This window comes from Schistocerca nitens, chromosome 1, assembly GCF_023898315.1.
Source record: "Schistocerca nitens isolate TAMUIC-IGC-003100 chromosome 1, iqSchNite1.1, whole genome shotgun sequence".
Lineage (NCBI taxonomy): Eukaryota > Metazoa > Arthropoda > Insecta > Orthoptera > Acrididae > Schistocerca > Schistocerca nitens.
The window spans coordinates 1,264,283,152-1,264,299,819 of NC_064614.1; positions in this window are offsets into that span (position 1 = coordinate 1,264,283,152).

The window sequence follows — 16,668 nt, forward strand, 5'->3', positions numbered from 1 at the left end:
TGTCTACGCTCTCTCTCGATTTCACTTTCTTATGTCATCTCATTTCCTATCCTCATTTACTAGGTTGCATATAGATCGTTTATGACTATCCATCTCTCCGGATCATCTCCAGTACGCTTCAGTGTATCTAAACATTTAGTCCATCGAACTTTGTCAAAGACCTTTCCCAAGTCAACTAAAACCGCATAAACTTCCCTCTCTTTTTTCAAGGCATTTGTGCACAAATATTAGTAACATTCCAGTACATCGCTTGTACTTTTGCTCATTCTGAAGCCATACTGTTCCTCTAGGAGTCTACTCATTTTACTTGCTGCAAAGCTAGTAAATTCGCTTAAGTGTCATGGCGTTAAAAACTCTGTTATTACTCGTACTTATCACACAGTACATAATTATTATTAAGCGCAATTTTTGCCTATACTGAAAAAAATTGTAAAAAGACAGAAGCTTTACTTTGGCACCAAATAAGGTTGTATGGAATCATGCATCTTTGAGACTAAATTTAAGGATATCTAGAGATTGACTTCCCGTCAACTATCTAGTCATTAGAGACAGAGTAAAACCTCGGTTTGGGGATGAAAACTGGCTGTTTTTCAAACGAAGCACCCCAGCGTTCGCTTGAACGATATAGGGAAATCACGGAAGATCTAAATATGGATAGCTAGACGCATATTTTAATCACCGTCCAGCGGAATATGAGCCCAGTGTCTCACCACTGATCCACCTGAGACCGTTTCAGGCCCTAAATATTCACTGAATTGCCACAGAAACTGGTACACCTGCCTAATATCGTGTAGGAACCCCGCGAGCACCCACAAGTGCTACAACACGACGTGGCACGGACTCGACTAATGTCTGGACTAGTGCTGGAGGGAATTGATACAATGAATCCTGCAGGACTGTCTATAAATCCATAAGACTACGAGCGGGTGGAGATCTCTTCTTAATAGCACGTTGCAAGGCTTGCTCAATAATATTCATGTCTGGGGAGTTTAGTGGCCAGCGGAAGTGTTTAAACTCTGAAGAGTGTTCTTGGAGCCACGATGTAGCATTTCTGGAAGTGTGGGGTGTCGCATTGTCCTGCTGGAATTGCTCGAGTCCGTCGCAATGCACAATGGACGGGAATGGATGCTGGTAATCAGACAGGGTGCTTCCGTATGTGTCACCTGTCGGAGTCATATAGACGTATCAGGGGTCCTACATCAATCGAACTACACACGCCCCACATCATTACAGATACTCCACTAGCTTCAACATGCAGGGTTTATGGATTCATGAGGTTCTCTCAATACCCGTACACGTCCATCCGCTCGATACAATTTGAAACGAAACTCGTCCGACTAAGCAACATATTTCCTGCCATCAACAGTCCAATGTCGGTGTTGACAGGCCCTGGAGAGCCGTAAAGCTTTGTGTCGTGCAGTCATCAAGGGTACACGAGTGGACCTTTTGCTCCGAAAGTGCATATCAATGATGTTCTGTTGAATGGTTCGCACGCTAAAACTTGTTGACAGCCCAGCACTGAAATCTGCAGCAGTTTGCGGTAGGGTTGCACGTCTGTCACGTTGAACGATTGTCTTCAGTCGTCATTGGTCCCGTTCTTACAGGGTCTTTTTCCGGCCGTAGATAAGTCGGAGGTTTGATATCTTACCAGATTCCTAACATTCACGGTACACTCGTCAAATGGTCGTACGCGAAATGTCCACTTCATCGTACCTCAGAGATGCTGTGTCCAAACTCAGTTAAATATTGATAATCTGCCACTATAGCAGCAGTAACCGATGTAAGACTGCACCAGACACTAGTCTTATACAGGCGTTGCCTACTGCAGCGCCGTTCTCTGCCTCTATACGTATCTCTGTATTTGAATACGCATGCCTATACCAGTTTCTTTGGTACTTAAGTGTATATCCAGTTTCCACTATAATTCTTCTGTGTCCGATGTAAGTTTTATGGCAGCCAGTGCTTTTTGTACATGAAAAATTCGAAAGTTACCTTATTTGAGTGCATAAAAGTTTACATACTCTGACACGGATTTCTGGTTACCTGAAGGAGTTTGAGACTAATCAGCAATTTACGCTAAAGCGCCAAAGAAACTGGTATAGGCATGCGCATTCAAATACCGAGATACGTAAAAAGTTAGAACACGGCGCTGACGGTCGGCAACTCCTACGTAAGACAAGTGTCTGGCGCAGTAGTTACATCGGTTCCTGCTGCTACAATGGCAGGTTATCACGATTTAACTAAATTTGAACGTGATTTATAGTCGGCGCAAGAGTGGTGGGACACAGCATTTCCAAGGTAGCGGTGAAATGAGGAATGTCTCGTACGACCGTTTGACGAGTGTACAGTGAATATCAGGAATTCGATAAAACAATAAATCTCCGATATCGCTGCGGCTGGAAAAAGATACTGCAAGAACGAGATCAACGACGACTGAATAGAATCGTTCAACGTGATGGAAGTGCATCCTTTCCGGTAATTTCTACAGATTTAAATGCTTCACTGTCAACAAGTGTCAGCGTGCGAACCATTCAACAAAACATCATCGATATGGGCTTTCGGAGCTGAAGGTCCACTCGTGTACCCTTGATGACTGCGCGACACAAAGCTTTATGCCTCTCCTCAGGGCCCGTCAACACCGACATTAAACTTTTGATGACCGGAAATATGTTGCCTAGTCGGACGAGTCTCGTTTCAAATTGTATCGAGCAGATGGACGTGTACGGCTATTGAGGCAACCTCATGAATCCACAGACCCTGCGTGTCAGCAGGGGACTGCTCAAGCTAGTGGAGTCTCTGTAATGGTTTTGAGCGTGTGCAGTTGGAGTGATGTGGGACCCTTGATTCGTCGAGATACGACTCTGACAGGTGACACATACGGAAGCATCCTGTCTGATCACCTGAATCCATTCGCGCCCATTGTGCATTCCGACAGACTTGGGCAATTCCGGTAGTACAATGAGACACCCCACACTTCCAGAATTGCTACAGGGTGACTCCAAGGACACTATTCAGAGTTTAAACACTTCCGCTGGCCACCAGACTCCCCAGACATGAACATTATTGTGCAAGCCTTGCAACGTGCTGTTCAGAAGAGATCTCCACGCACTCGTACTCCTACGGGTTTATGGACAACCCTGCAGGATTTGTGGTGTCACTTCCCTCCAGCACTACTTCGTACATTAGTCGGGTTCATGGCAGGTCGTGTTGCGGCACTTCTGCGTGATACTAGGCATGTTTACCAGTTTCTTTGACTCTTGAGTGTAGATCCGTTATTACTCTCCGTTCCTTCAGGTCATCTCCAGTATACTTCAGTATATCTAAACGTTTAGTCCACCGAACTTTGTCAAAGATCTTTTCAAAGTCAACTAAAACCGCACTTCTCTCTCTTTTTCTGGGATATTTGAGCCCAAACATTTATAACATTCCAGTTACATCGGTTGAATGTTTGTTCATTCTGAAGCCATTACATTTGCCCACTCTGAAGCCATACTGTTTTTCTAGTCGTCTTTTCATTTTACTTAATACAAAGATAGAAACTCGCTACAGTTTCATTGCGTTATTACCTCTGTTATTACTCGTACATACCACAGAGTAAGTCATTATCAATAAGCACAGTTTTCCATGCACGCAGTTTCCCATGCACTGGGAAATTTCTAACAAGACAGAAGTGTTACTTTGACACCGAATTAGGTTGTATGGATTCATGCATTTTTTTAGACTAAACTGAAGGATCACTAGACTTTTACCTCCCGTTGACTATCTAGTCCTTAGAGATAGAGAAAAAGCTCAGTTTGGGGATGGAGATTGGCTGTGTTTTTTGAATGAACCACCCCAGCATTCGCTTATAGTTTATAAGGAAATCACGGAAGATCTAAATCTGGATGGCTGGACGGATATTTGAATCACTGTCCACCCGAATGTTATCCTAGTGTCTCACCACTGAGACGCTTTCGGGGTGAAAATATATCCTCGCTTTTGTGGCGTATCTTTCGTGCTTATAATGCAGATTTGATGACTCAAATTACTCTGTCAAGTTAATAACCAGCCTCTTAAGAAGAAATATGTCGATCTGTTCATTTATGTTGCTGAAATAAGTCTGTTCCATTACCCACGTATCCTATAAATGACCATGAGTTAATAAGTTTGTGTGTAAGTGGATTTCAAATGTTTCTGTGGGCAACAATAGTTACCAAACATAGCAAGTAGCCCTTGCCATCTTAAACTTGTGGGGAGTTACAGCAGAAAATGAAAGCAGTAGACAGGAACAAAGGTGACTCGCTAGGTCAGGACGTTATTGCGGAGTGGTTGGAGGGACGTAACAGAATATCTCCCCACCACCGGAGGAACCGTTTCTACGAAGCGCCATGTTCGTCACTCTTGTGGCAAATTATAAGTGATCAGACAAGCTATCGCGTTTTTTTTATGAATTCACTATTTGAACGTAATAGAACAGTTAGTAGAAGTACTTAATCCCATCTGTTTCAAATTTAATTTCGTGTGTTGAGGGTAATTTGATGACAAATATTTTGTTCATTTTTGACCTGAGTCCGACGTACTAGGCATTGTGAGCTCCCCTTTTGCTAATTAGATTTTTCAGTAAGCTAAGCACTGAGTGGGGAATGTTGTGTTAAACTCAGTACTATTTTTAGTGGTGAATTTTTGTGACTAATGTTACCGCTGTTGTCATTAGACGGCCACCTGCTTGTGTCTTTATAGTTTTCAGTTAACATTGCCATGCATATCGTAGAATCTGAAACTGTGTCCCTAACGACTACCTGTACAACGTAGTGTGTTTTAGTTCCTTTCCGTTACTTCTGTAGTACAACATGTGTCTTTGTCGTTGTTGGTGGCGCTACTGAAGCGGGTTGTTAACGGAGAAACCTCCTGAGTAAGGACAAGGCCGCAAAACTATCAATAAGCGAGACAAAGACAGAAAGGAGACGCTGACTGTCGACTTGTCAATAAGAACTGCTTTATCAGTAATTTAGAACGTTCTGAGTTGTGTTATTTGTCTATGTTTCTTTGCAATTGGGAAGCGAACAATGGCAAAAGAAGACCTGAAAATTTGTAGACAGGAACCACCCCGCTAACTTTATGCTCTTCTTGGCAAGAACGAAACTCCACCAGATGAGATCAAGAGGATGGAAAGATTATTTGGAAAGGATAGACAACGTGTCCTGGTGCATTACTTTATGACAAGAACCCTTTAATCAATGGAGGTGTGCAAAGGAAGATGTGAAATTGGACTATCCTTGGTATGGCGCAAGATTTATTGTCAATCGTAAAGAGGATATTTGAGCGACGACTCTTGAGGAAAACCTCGAGAGTTAGAGGTTTAAATGCGCCTGGTATTTTGTGTGATATATACATATAACGCGCTAATTGATTATTTCCTCTGTTTCCAGTTTCGATCGAAGCTGCTGAACGTTGACCATGTGGAATCCTATATACACTGGCCCACATTAGTCAACAAATCTACTACTGCAGTGATTACTTTCTTGTATAAAATGTAGTTTGCTATTTGTATTGCTCTTCGAATTGTTCCTCTGATCATGATATCAAGAGGTCTGAGATAATATAATTTTGCTTCAATTTGTGAGATGTTTCCATGCTCTGAAGCCTACTGAGCACTATAATCACTAAAAAGAGTTCTAGGGATTTTTACCTGAGTTAGAGTAATGATAATGTAATGATTACACAACATTAATGCCATAAATGGAATTAATGACATTAATAACATTACACAACGTTAACAATTTTTGTAGTTCCCACTCGGAGATGTAATTTTCAAATGTGTATATAGCATCATGTAAAATAATAGGAGTACGAAGTTAGTTAATATTTCGGTTCTGTGAGTGTGGTGACGGAAAATGGGAGGTTTTTTGAATAATTCTTTCGTCCTACTTCCATGTCCATTTCACACCGTATACCGTGAGACATTACTTTAAATAACTGGCGTTTCTTTTCCACTAGTCATATTCATATATGAAATAGCTTAAGATTCATATGGGGAGTTCCTACTTACGTAAATCTACAGTGGAGGCTTGTGCAAAAGTGATTGTATCTAGAACGCATTCATGTCACGTATAATATTGGATGAATTCTTTGTATGACCGTTAAGACAGCCACATCTTCTTGGGACCGTGATGCAAGCATTAGCGGTGCGGCGAGAACGGAAGACCATCTTCCTGCCGTCGCCGCCCGAGTTGCTCCAGAATGTAGTCGCCTCACGATTGACGCGAGCCCTTGCGTTGGCGAAAACGCACCATCCCCAACCATGGTACTGCAAATTGCTGAGATCTGTGGACACACTTCACTGATCCCATGTGCGTTCTACAGAGGAAGGTGACAGCTGAGCCCTTGGGCTACAAGGCTGGTCCTAACGTCACGACTTTGTGCAGTCATCAACTCACGTGGTGCAGGAGGAGGCTGACACAACCCTCACGGCTGGTGGGCAAGGGAACCTCAAACGTGCACCGACCTCTGTACGATGTTACCCAGCGTGACATCCACGTACTCACACACAACTGCATGCGGTGTGTGCCATCATCTCCAATGGTAGTCTCCCACTACGTGCATGTTTGTCTGCATGATGGCTGCACGCCCATCTATCGTGAGTATGGTTCTCTGGATGTTTTGTTAACACTCTTTATTGCCTTAACTAAGTTATGTGAGTTAATACAACTGTCTCACTCTCTTTTAAACTGTCTATCAGATGCCAAGTTGTTTTGATTACTATTGTTAATGCGTGTGTGTAAGTAAGTAGATTTTCTTTATACTAATTGAAATAGTCAAATGAAGTGTGTGTTCCTGTTTGTCAACGATGTTCCTTGAACAGGTGTGATACCCGAGATTTCGTGGACATTTAGCACCTTATTTTATGGTGTCACGTTAAAATCAATGAACTGCTTTTCTGAAAATACTTTTAATCTGTTGAAGTTTAAGTAAGTATCTGTGAAAACAGCAAATAACGTTAGTTCAATGATGTTTGCACATAGTGTACTAAATTTCATTCTCATGTTGTTACTCTAGTTCTTATCAGAAACATTTATGGTAAATGCGTAATATTTAAACCACAGCAGAGTCCGTTAGGTGTGTCTCACTACAAAACAACAGTGCGCTTATTATTTTTTTGTTTCTACTGCTTACTGCTCTTATGCGAAACAAAGAGCGCATTTGCGGTTACTTCCGTCAAGTTTTGCATATCTATTACCTGTAATGCCGAACTGACTGGAAATATTTTCTGTTGCTGAAATGTTGAAATGTGTGTGGATTCCTAAGGGACCATATGGCTGAGGTGATCAGTCCCTCATTTTATGTTATTACTTAAGTTTTTCTGTGAGATGTGTATGGTCTTGAGAGATAATTTTTCAGACATGTCGACTTTATATTTTTTAATTGGTAGTGGTTCTGATTTTTGTAAAATGATTGAATCATTTAGTTTCTTCACAATTTATATTTGATTCTTTTGACTATTCAGTAGCGCAGCCAGTCCCTATAAGCCCAATGAAAATGCTGGTATTGAGAAACTAATGTACCGTCGAAATTAATCACCACACACTGCATTCTCCAAGACTAAAATCATGTAATTAGCAAGATTACTGCTGATTTTATGGAAACTGACATATTTCATTTCCTGCAATTCTTGGGCTTGTTATTCTCTGTTTTTCACTCTCCTCCTGAAACTGTGTCGTTGCTGAGCTTTTCGCTGAAACTGCAAGATGATAGTTGGGGAGTGCTTCGTACCGGGACTGGGATGTCGGCAGTGTCTAGTGGTGGACCTCGAATTAAGCAAGTTTTTAAAATGCCTCGAAGAGATTTTCAATTACATGCTTGTTAGCTGTGTAGGGACGATTTCAAAACGGAAATACTTATGGAACAAATGATTTACGGGTGTCATCCTATTAGTGTGGCTCTCAAAATTCTAGTTACGCAAGAGCCGATGAGCAATTGTTCCAGGAGACAAGCTGATGTGTGCTGTGAGTATCTCTAAAGCATTGTTACGCCTTCCCAATAGTCAAGATGAAATGAAAATAGAATTAGCGTTGTCCATTGAGTCAGATCTGGCCACAAGTGTCGTAATATTTAAAATATCATTTGTTTTAACAATTACACCTTTATAATTCACATATGAGTGTTATGATAACCTTGAGGTGTCAATACAGTGAAACATGGAAAAATAAACCTCGGGCAAAATGCGTCAGCCGCTAGATACTGCATATAAATTTCATCCCACACTCACCTAACATAATCTCTTCTTGTTTCTTTGGTTCATGTCTGTCTTAAGCTGTTTGGAAATTGAAAAACTCATTCATCAGCTACTTTTCACTGTTACGGACAAAGCATCACGTGCAATTTTAATATACTCATTATGATTAGACGATACTTTTCGTATCTTTGGCCTTTGTAATATGAGAAATAGTTTTGCCTAAGAATGATATATTTGACATATTACAGTCCGCAATTTTTGTTCCTTGTTCCACATTCTTATCATAAGTGCTTCTTCTTTCATGTTTGTCAGAATCTAGAGTCAACCTTGCATTATAGTGATCCACTTGTTTAATTAGCATTGTGGCTTTTGACTTCTATTTATCAGTCATTGCAAAAAATTCAGTTGCACAGTGGTTTCCTTTTGTGATTTCAAACTACGAGTATGATTTTTTTTTCTTTTTGCAGCATACGATTTTTTTTGGCATGTGTGTGTGTGTTAAATGCGAATATCTATAAGTATTACTATGTTGTCTCCTCATTTAGGTTGTTATGTATTAGAGGTGGTGCCAACGCAAGCATTCTTAAGAAACACTGTTTTCAAGTGCATGATATTAAAATGAATGTTATTTAACCATAATGTTTAAATCGTCTGGCGATGCTAAAAAAGCGAATCGCTTCTACTGAATGGGATATTTAGTTTGCAGTTTGCTTAAGGCAGAAAAACAGCACCTGCAGAAGAGGAATATCACCGGAATTATTTTCCCTCCTCTTTATTTATGACAATCACGTTTTATTCAGTGTATCTGGATATTATTGATATCCTTTAGACCCTCATCATTGTTACAGAATTGCGAATGAAACTCATTGCCTATAGTGCTGCTCTCAGTCAATGCATTGGCAGTTGGTGACGCCGTATTTCGAAAGGTGGACTTGCCTCATCAATGCTAGAAAGCTAAAGATTCCGAATTAATTGCATGTAAGGGATTATACAGAGGTAGCAAATGTATGGATTTTAGTGCATGAGGCTCATTCCAACATAAATTACAGCTTATGTCGTCATTTATGTTGCGAGTTCTCTGTCTTGACCGTCGCTTGGACAACAATGGAGCGCTGGTTGAAGCAATCGCACGCTCGCTTATGTGAGCAGTAGAGTGTTCATTCCTCAAGCGGAAGATCGCGTTAGTTTTCTGTTCTAACCTCTGTTTCTGTCAATTGATTGACTTAATTTTGGCAGTGAAATGTTTGTTAACCGGATTTTGTTGTATATCTGCTCCTACTGCCAAATTTGCATATTTGCATGGTAGTCCTGTAGCCCTACTTCAGTATTATTGTGGACTGAACGTTGAAACAGACTGTTTAGAAACCGAAAGAGCATGTTATCCTGCTAATTCTAACAATTTGGGACTGTCTTTTTCATTTAAATAAGGCTTTTTCTGTAAGGTTATCATTTGTCTTAGTACAGTGCTTGCTAACTTGATGCAGCAGATGAACATATGAGATAAATAAATCAGCAGCAATATAGTCCGCCGCATTATCCAGAACGGTCTCAAAATGTTCAGACAGTTTTTAGACTTCATATCTATAGGCAATATGTTGGTAGACCTCATCTCCTTGCATGTTATACTTTTTTAACAGACAGTAAATATGTAAAGTTCAGTGAATAGGGTTTTACCACAGGAAGGTAAAGTCCAGCAAGAGGGCTGTGGTGTGGAAGGGGAACCCAAGGGTAACAACAGCAACACCACTCACAGCTAAAAAACTTTAACAGAAAATTTATTTAACAGTTGGCAAGCTTAATTTGATGTAGCATGTATTTATGATAATGGAATCTTAAGCAATTTTTTTTGTCTCACTCAGCTTGAACAATTTCAGATATATTTAAAATTATGATCTCTTATAAAAACGACAAACCTTTTCTTAAAACACCATAATAAATAATGATATTTTAAGTAAGACGTTTGCTTTACATATTTAGCCATTATTAAGGCAATCAACATCTAGAACTACCAGCAACTCCCTGAATTTTTGCCAGAACTTGATTCTAACAAACACTGAAGTTAAGAAAATGACTGATTAAATTTATAACATCAAGAATGCCAACAAATAAGATCATTAGTCATTTTATTTCAGAAGCAAACATTTCTCAAGGCACACAACTTGCTAAAATCGTAAAACCCACATTCAGTAAATGGGTAGTAATAATTTATAGAGATTAAAATGTGGTTAAATGAATTTCGTGCATTGGCACAGAATGTAAGAAGATACTGCTATGCATTCACTTAAACCAAGTTCAATTACCAAATGGCAAGCAAATTAAGCTAGGCACTTTAACAAACGTTTAAAGATAACTTTAACACAATTCTTATATACATAACTTACTCCACAATAATGCAAGGTCAAGGCGCCGATTCGTTCTCCTTTGTCACCGCAATACTATAAATACGGTTACTGCATTGTGCAATTTCCTTTCTCCATCAACTGATGGGCCCAAACCATTTGTACCACCATAAACAACTTGAAATGAATTTCCAACAGCGCGGAGGGCAAGGCGACCAATTACAGGACTCAATGAGTAGTGCACTAAAACAGACTAAGTTTATTTATGATATTACTAAGGAGCGATAGTTGACCACACCGAAAATTGTACTGCTTAAAGGGGCGCTTGGCCAATGAGCATTGACAAGGTTAAACTCCATTATCTGACAAAAATGAAAACAATGCACCAATTTATTGCCCGCCGGCACTAACAAACTTCAACGTATGTAATTGCGGCAAATACGACACGACAAGGGAGCGTTTACAGTCATTAATGCTAACGGACTAGGTCACGTAATTGAGTTGACTAAGCTATACCACAAAGTCAAATGAAAACGTATGCTTGAGCCTACAATGCTTGTGAGACCTTTAACCAGCATATACACTTCCAAACAGTAAGCTTGATTCATCAGATCCAAGGCGCCACATAGCAAACAGTCGTTCACACTCAGGTTTTACCGCTGTGTAAGAATATGTATGAGAAGAAAATTTTCGTTTGTTTGTCTGTCAACAGATACGAATTACGACTTCCTAATAAATTCACCTGGATATAAAAGGAGCACGTGGAGGTAAGAAAAAAATTCTATCATTGTAGAGCAAAAATAAACACATACATCCAGAAAGCTGAGACTGTTTCAACTGTAAAACTGCCCAGGTGAAAATCGACAGTATACTCTTTAAAAAGTGTATAAATCTGCTGCGTGATGTGAGACCGTTCAAGCTTGCTCCTTCAAATTTCACATAGGTCGAGTATCAGTATTACTTGTTTTAACTTTGGATGATTCAAATACCTGTTATTTAAGGTAAACAACTGAGGTTCTCCCTCCCAGAAAAGGGTTGTACATGAAATAAACGTCTAATACTCACGATGAAATAGGTGTGTGATGACTGTTATTTGGTTCTGTTCAAGGTCAGTGTGCTTAATGAAATCGTTTGAGAGCATAGCACAAGATTTCCAATGTACAAAAACTAGCACAGCACAAGGTTTCAAATGTAACAATAATAAGTAGGCGGAACTTCTGCTTTTTCTTCTGCACAAATAAAAAAAGCTTTATCTGTTACAGAGTGATGTCGAGGAGTAGGGAGACTTCTGACAAAAAATAAAAAATAAAAAACAGCTGGTTCACTGGTCATCTACATAGTGTTCATATGATAGCAGACAGATGCTTAACGATAGACTAAATTCACAACTTTGTTGATAAATGCCCAGTGACATTTAGTAAGCTTTCTACGATCGAGGATGATTGTTATCCTGAATTTCTGCAAGAAACGCAGGAAGTTTCGCACTGTTAATCCTTTCGCTGTTATAGATGTTCCCATCCCATTCCATGTTGATAAGCCTGTTGTTACGGCTGTACTTCTCGTCAAACGCTGTTTTTTGTGCTGAGAGACCTCTTTCCGACCGATATGAAATATTTATACGGTTTTTCGGAAACTATTACGTGAAAAATAATCGATTTTTGCACATCTTACAGTCTGATATCTTGACTCGATAAAGAAATGAATTTCCTTTCTTTATCCATCATACATACTGTGCTGCATCAAATTAAGCAAAATATTGCGCGAAATTTTAAAGAGTTCGCACAGTTAAAAATGCATTGCGTAAACTGCATACGGCTGATATTAGCTCATAGATTGCGGTAAATGAAGTGTAGATAAGATGTCGAAATTTTATTTAAAATTGAGAGCAGAATGATATCCATTTAGTTCTCGAGTTGTTGGGTTTTATATCCGAGGGACAGCCGCGTGCGATGCGCCCTTTCACATCCTTGACCATCCCGGTACACTATTCAGCAGCCAGAGTTCAATATACGTCTACTGCCTTTATAGCCTATCATGCAGCCTTCATGCAACTTGAACTGCTGTGGCACATACGCTGCAGTCTTAACTCTATTATCTTTCTATAATTTGAATGTTAAAGATCATTACCGCAATGCAGTTAATACGTTTTAGAAAACATTTCTTTTATACGAAGACTGATGTATCAGATCTACGTTAACTAATAATTTGTATTAAATTAAGAAAATACAGTGCTCATATGCGTGGTGACATGATGCTTGTATAATCGGTGTATATCAGTATCATTAGACGTGTGCTCTTACAAAGTATTTCTATCGCCTTGACAGACTACAGAAAAAATATGAGCCTTATAAAAATCTAAATCTTTTGTTCGATATGGTATTACTCATTATAAGGGTTCGTCTTATTTCATAACCTAACGATCCGTAAATATTTAAGGCATGCAAGGAATTGCCGGATTTCATCACTCCTTTCGCAGAAGAATACTACTGGGATATCTATTTTAGTTAAAGGTACTGTGTATTCATGTAGTTGTGTTGAAACGAAGAAGGCACCGACGCAGCTCTCTTGCATCATTCAGTTCTTCAGAAATTCCTAGTGCAGTAATTAACTTATTTCCGTGCGAAATTAAAGATCATTTTTAAACAGAAGATCCGAAGCGTTGGCCAAAAGCACCAGTGTATATCGAAACTCATCACATGAACTGTTTGTTGATTCGTGGTCACGTTACTCTCTGCGGTAAAACAATTGCTGATCCTTCCATGGACACTGAAGAAGATGAGCCACATCTCACTTTTTAATTTTTGTTCGGTGTCTAATTATATTCAGAGAGTGATGTGTCAAATTCGTTGTGTCACACGCAACAACAATCACATTTAAAGCCGCACGAACACCATAAATAAATATCATCTCGTCAGTGAAACAAACTTATGCCCTTTTCCGGTTCTGCTGTGCATGTTACACTGCTCATTTGACAGGGTTGTTTTACCTTGCGGTCAGAGGTTCTGGAAAATTTCTTGCCTGCCGGAAGCACTCTCTTCGCTCCCAGTAATTGTTTTGGGCGAAAGTAGAGCATCCGCCGTCCACCCGACTTCAGCCCCTGTCCCCAGCATCGTAAATTAATTACCGACACGGTCGAAGAGTGCAAAAAACACACTGGAGACGATAGCGACAGGACGCAGCTCTTGTAGCGGTAAATTACATTTGGAGGAGTGACATACGAGTGTTTAGAAGACAAAGGATTTCTTAGTCTCTTTCGTTCTTGCTGTCTACCATCGACTATATAACACACAACGGAGATGCAAAGCATTATTATTCACAGATTTATGAAGTACGCATACGAAACTGTGAGGTAGACCTCTGAGAAACAAACTAATATGCTATTCCGAGACTACCAAACGAGATATTCGCTTAAGGAGGTTCGCATATAGCTGACTCATTTCTAGCGCATGGGGTGACCTTTCTTATTCGCTCTTTGGTGTCCGTACTGTTATCTAGACAGAAGGAACACCTCTTGCATTAAACCTGTAGTAGTTTAAGGATACCAGATGAGATTTAATTCAATGTTATCAGTCAGTCGTGTGGATTTTCATTTCGAAAACTAATCGGAGCTATTTACATATTATCATCTTCTACGATTAGGCTTAAGAAGTTTGTTATTAAGTTAAAAAAAAGATTGAACACACTGCAACCTTGTCTCGTTCAAGTCCATCCTGACTAAGGTAGCAAGGAAGGCAGAAAGACTTTTTGCGGAGAGCCTCGTTATAAGTTGTGGAACAAAGAAGCGCACAGAATCCAATTACGCGCTCTTTCTTCCTTGGAGGAGTTGGCCATTTTCTTAACAGAAGTCAAGAACTTTCCTCCATCTGTTAGCCTGAGGGCCACGTTTTACAGAGTACCGTCGCCGACTTTCGACTTCTCTAGCCTCCTCGGTCTGCAAGAACCGTTGGCATAGTGAGAGAAATTTATCTCTTTATACCTACAAAATCTGAAATTAGTTTCTGTTGCTGGTGTAACTGCAATTAGCAAACAGGATAGAAAATCGCAGCACGTAGACCTTGCGCTGCCTACTTATGTCGTGGTTATTTTCTTATCTTCCCAATTCCGAATTATTTTAACTTATTTTATGGAGGTTCATGATCAAAATTCGTACGGATCCGGTACTGCATGTTATTTATCTTCAACATGTAATGATTGACCTGTTTACTCCGTTTCCTCCATATGGTACTTTTCTTCATATACTTTTTATATTTAAATTCATATTTGAACATATTTTTAGAGCCGGCCGAAGTGGCCGTGCGGTTAAAGGCGCTGCAGTCTGGAACCGCAAGACCGCTACGGTCGCAGGTTCGAATCCTGCCTCGGGCATGGATGTTTGTGATGTCCTTAGGTTAGTTAGGTTTAACTAGTTCTAAGTTCTAGGGGACTAATGACCTCAGCAGTTGAGTCCCATAGTGCTCAGAGCCATTTGAACCATATTTTTAGATTTGCCTCATAGAGGAAGTAAATGTAGTCTCAGCATTCTTTTTACTTCTGCTTATTGGCGCAAACTTTTTTTTAACTTCCGTGTAACAATTTTTTGGTGTCGTAGTATTGCAACAGATAACAACATTTGGTCTCTTACATTCTGTACAATAGAGAGACAATGTTCTGATTTTTTAATATTGACAAAGTATTTACGTTTCATTTAAGTTTTTCTTCACATTACGTCAGACTAAAATAATACGAAGTTTTGAGTGTCCGGACGTTGATATGCCTTATCTGTCTAGTGCTGCTATCTAGCGAAAAACTTTCAAACTCGGAGCAAAATGCTGCGGCCACGCACACTTCATTTGCTTTACGAAAATTAGATGTAATCGCCATCTTCTCCATTCCAAGGTTATCGGAAGTGTTATCTCATACACTCTTTTGAAACATTAATAAACTCCTTAGTAATTCTCCAGGTTTGTACATAATTTGATTCAGTGGGACATATACACTCCAACAAACTTCATAGAACGTAGAAGACGTAGGTATGTGATACGTGAAGGCGATCTTGAAATTTTATGTTGAAAATTTGCGTGGAATATTTCATGTTTTTCATTGTCACAAGAATAGATGCGTTTTGGTATTGATTTGTTACACTCTTTTCTAAATTTTCCGTACTGACAGAATCACTGAATAAATAAAAATTTAAATTTGAAGATCTTAGATTTACATGAAAACGTGGACATAGTTAGGTCCATTCAAATTCGGTCGACAAATTTTTTTTTTTTTGTACTGTACGCGTATTACTGATCATAACGGAAAAAGTCTTCGTTACTGATCATAACGGAAAAGTTTTCGATTTTTATTTTTGAAATATGTGGAAAACACATTTTAACCAGTCTTGTATGTGTGCTGTTTGACTTTGATGTGCTCCTTATAAGGTTCCTTTCGTGTCAAGATCTGATGATAGCGATTATCGGAACACATCTTAAGGAGAATCAAAGAATAAAATAATTAGTGATCGAGACAAAATCATTAGTGCTGGGAAGAGTTAATTGCTGCTTTTTGTAACCACACATAGAAAATGTTGTGGGGGGAAGGTGAACCAAAGACTGAAAGAGACTGCCTACACTATGCTTGTCCCTCCTATTTTGGAGTACGGCAGCGCCGTGTGGGATCCTTACCAGATAGGATAAATGGAGTACGTTGAGGAAGTTCAAACAAGAGCAGAACGTTTTGTAGTACCCAGAAATATCGGAAAGAGTGTCACGGACATGATGCAGGAGTTGGGATGGACATCATTTAAACAATGGCGTTTCTCGTTGCAGGATCTTCTCAAGAAATTTCTATCACCAATTTTCTCCTCCGAATGCGAAAATTTCTTGTTGACGCCGACCTCCATGGGCAGAAACGATCGTCGTCATAGGAAAGATATAGGTGATCTTTTTTCCGCACGCTGTTCCAAAGTGGAATAATAGAGAATATTGCAAAGGTTGTCCGATGAACTGCCTGATACCTAGAACCGAGCGGTAGTTCAAATGGTTCAAATAGCTCTGAGCACTATGGGACTCAACTGCTGAGGTCATTAGTCCCCTAGAACTTAGAACTAGTTAAACCTAACTAACCTAAGGACATCACAAACATCCATGCCCG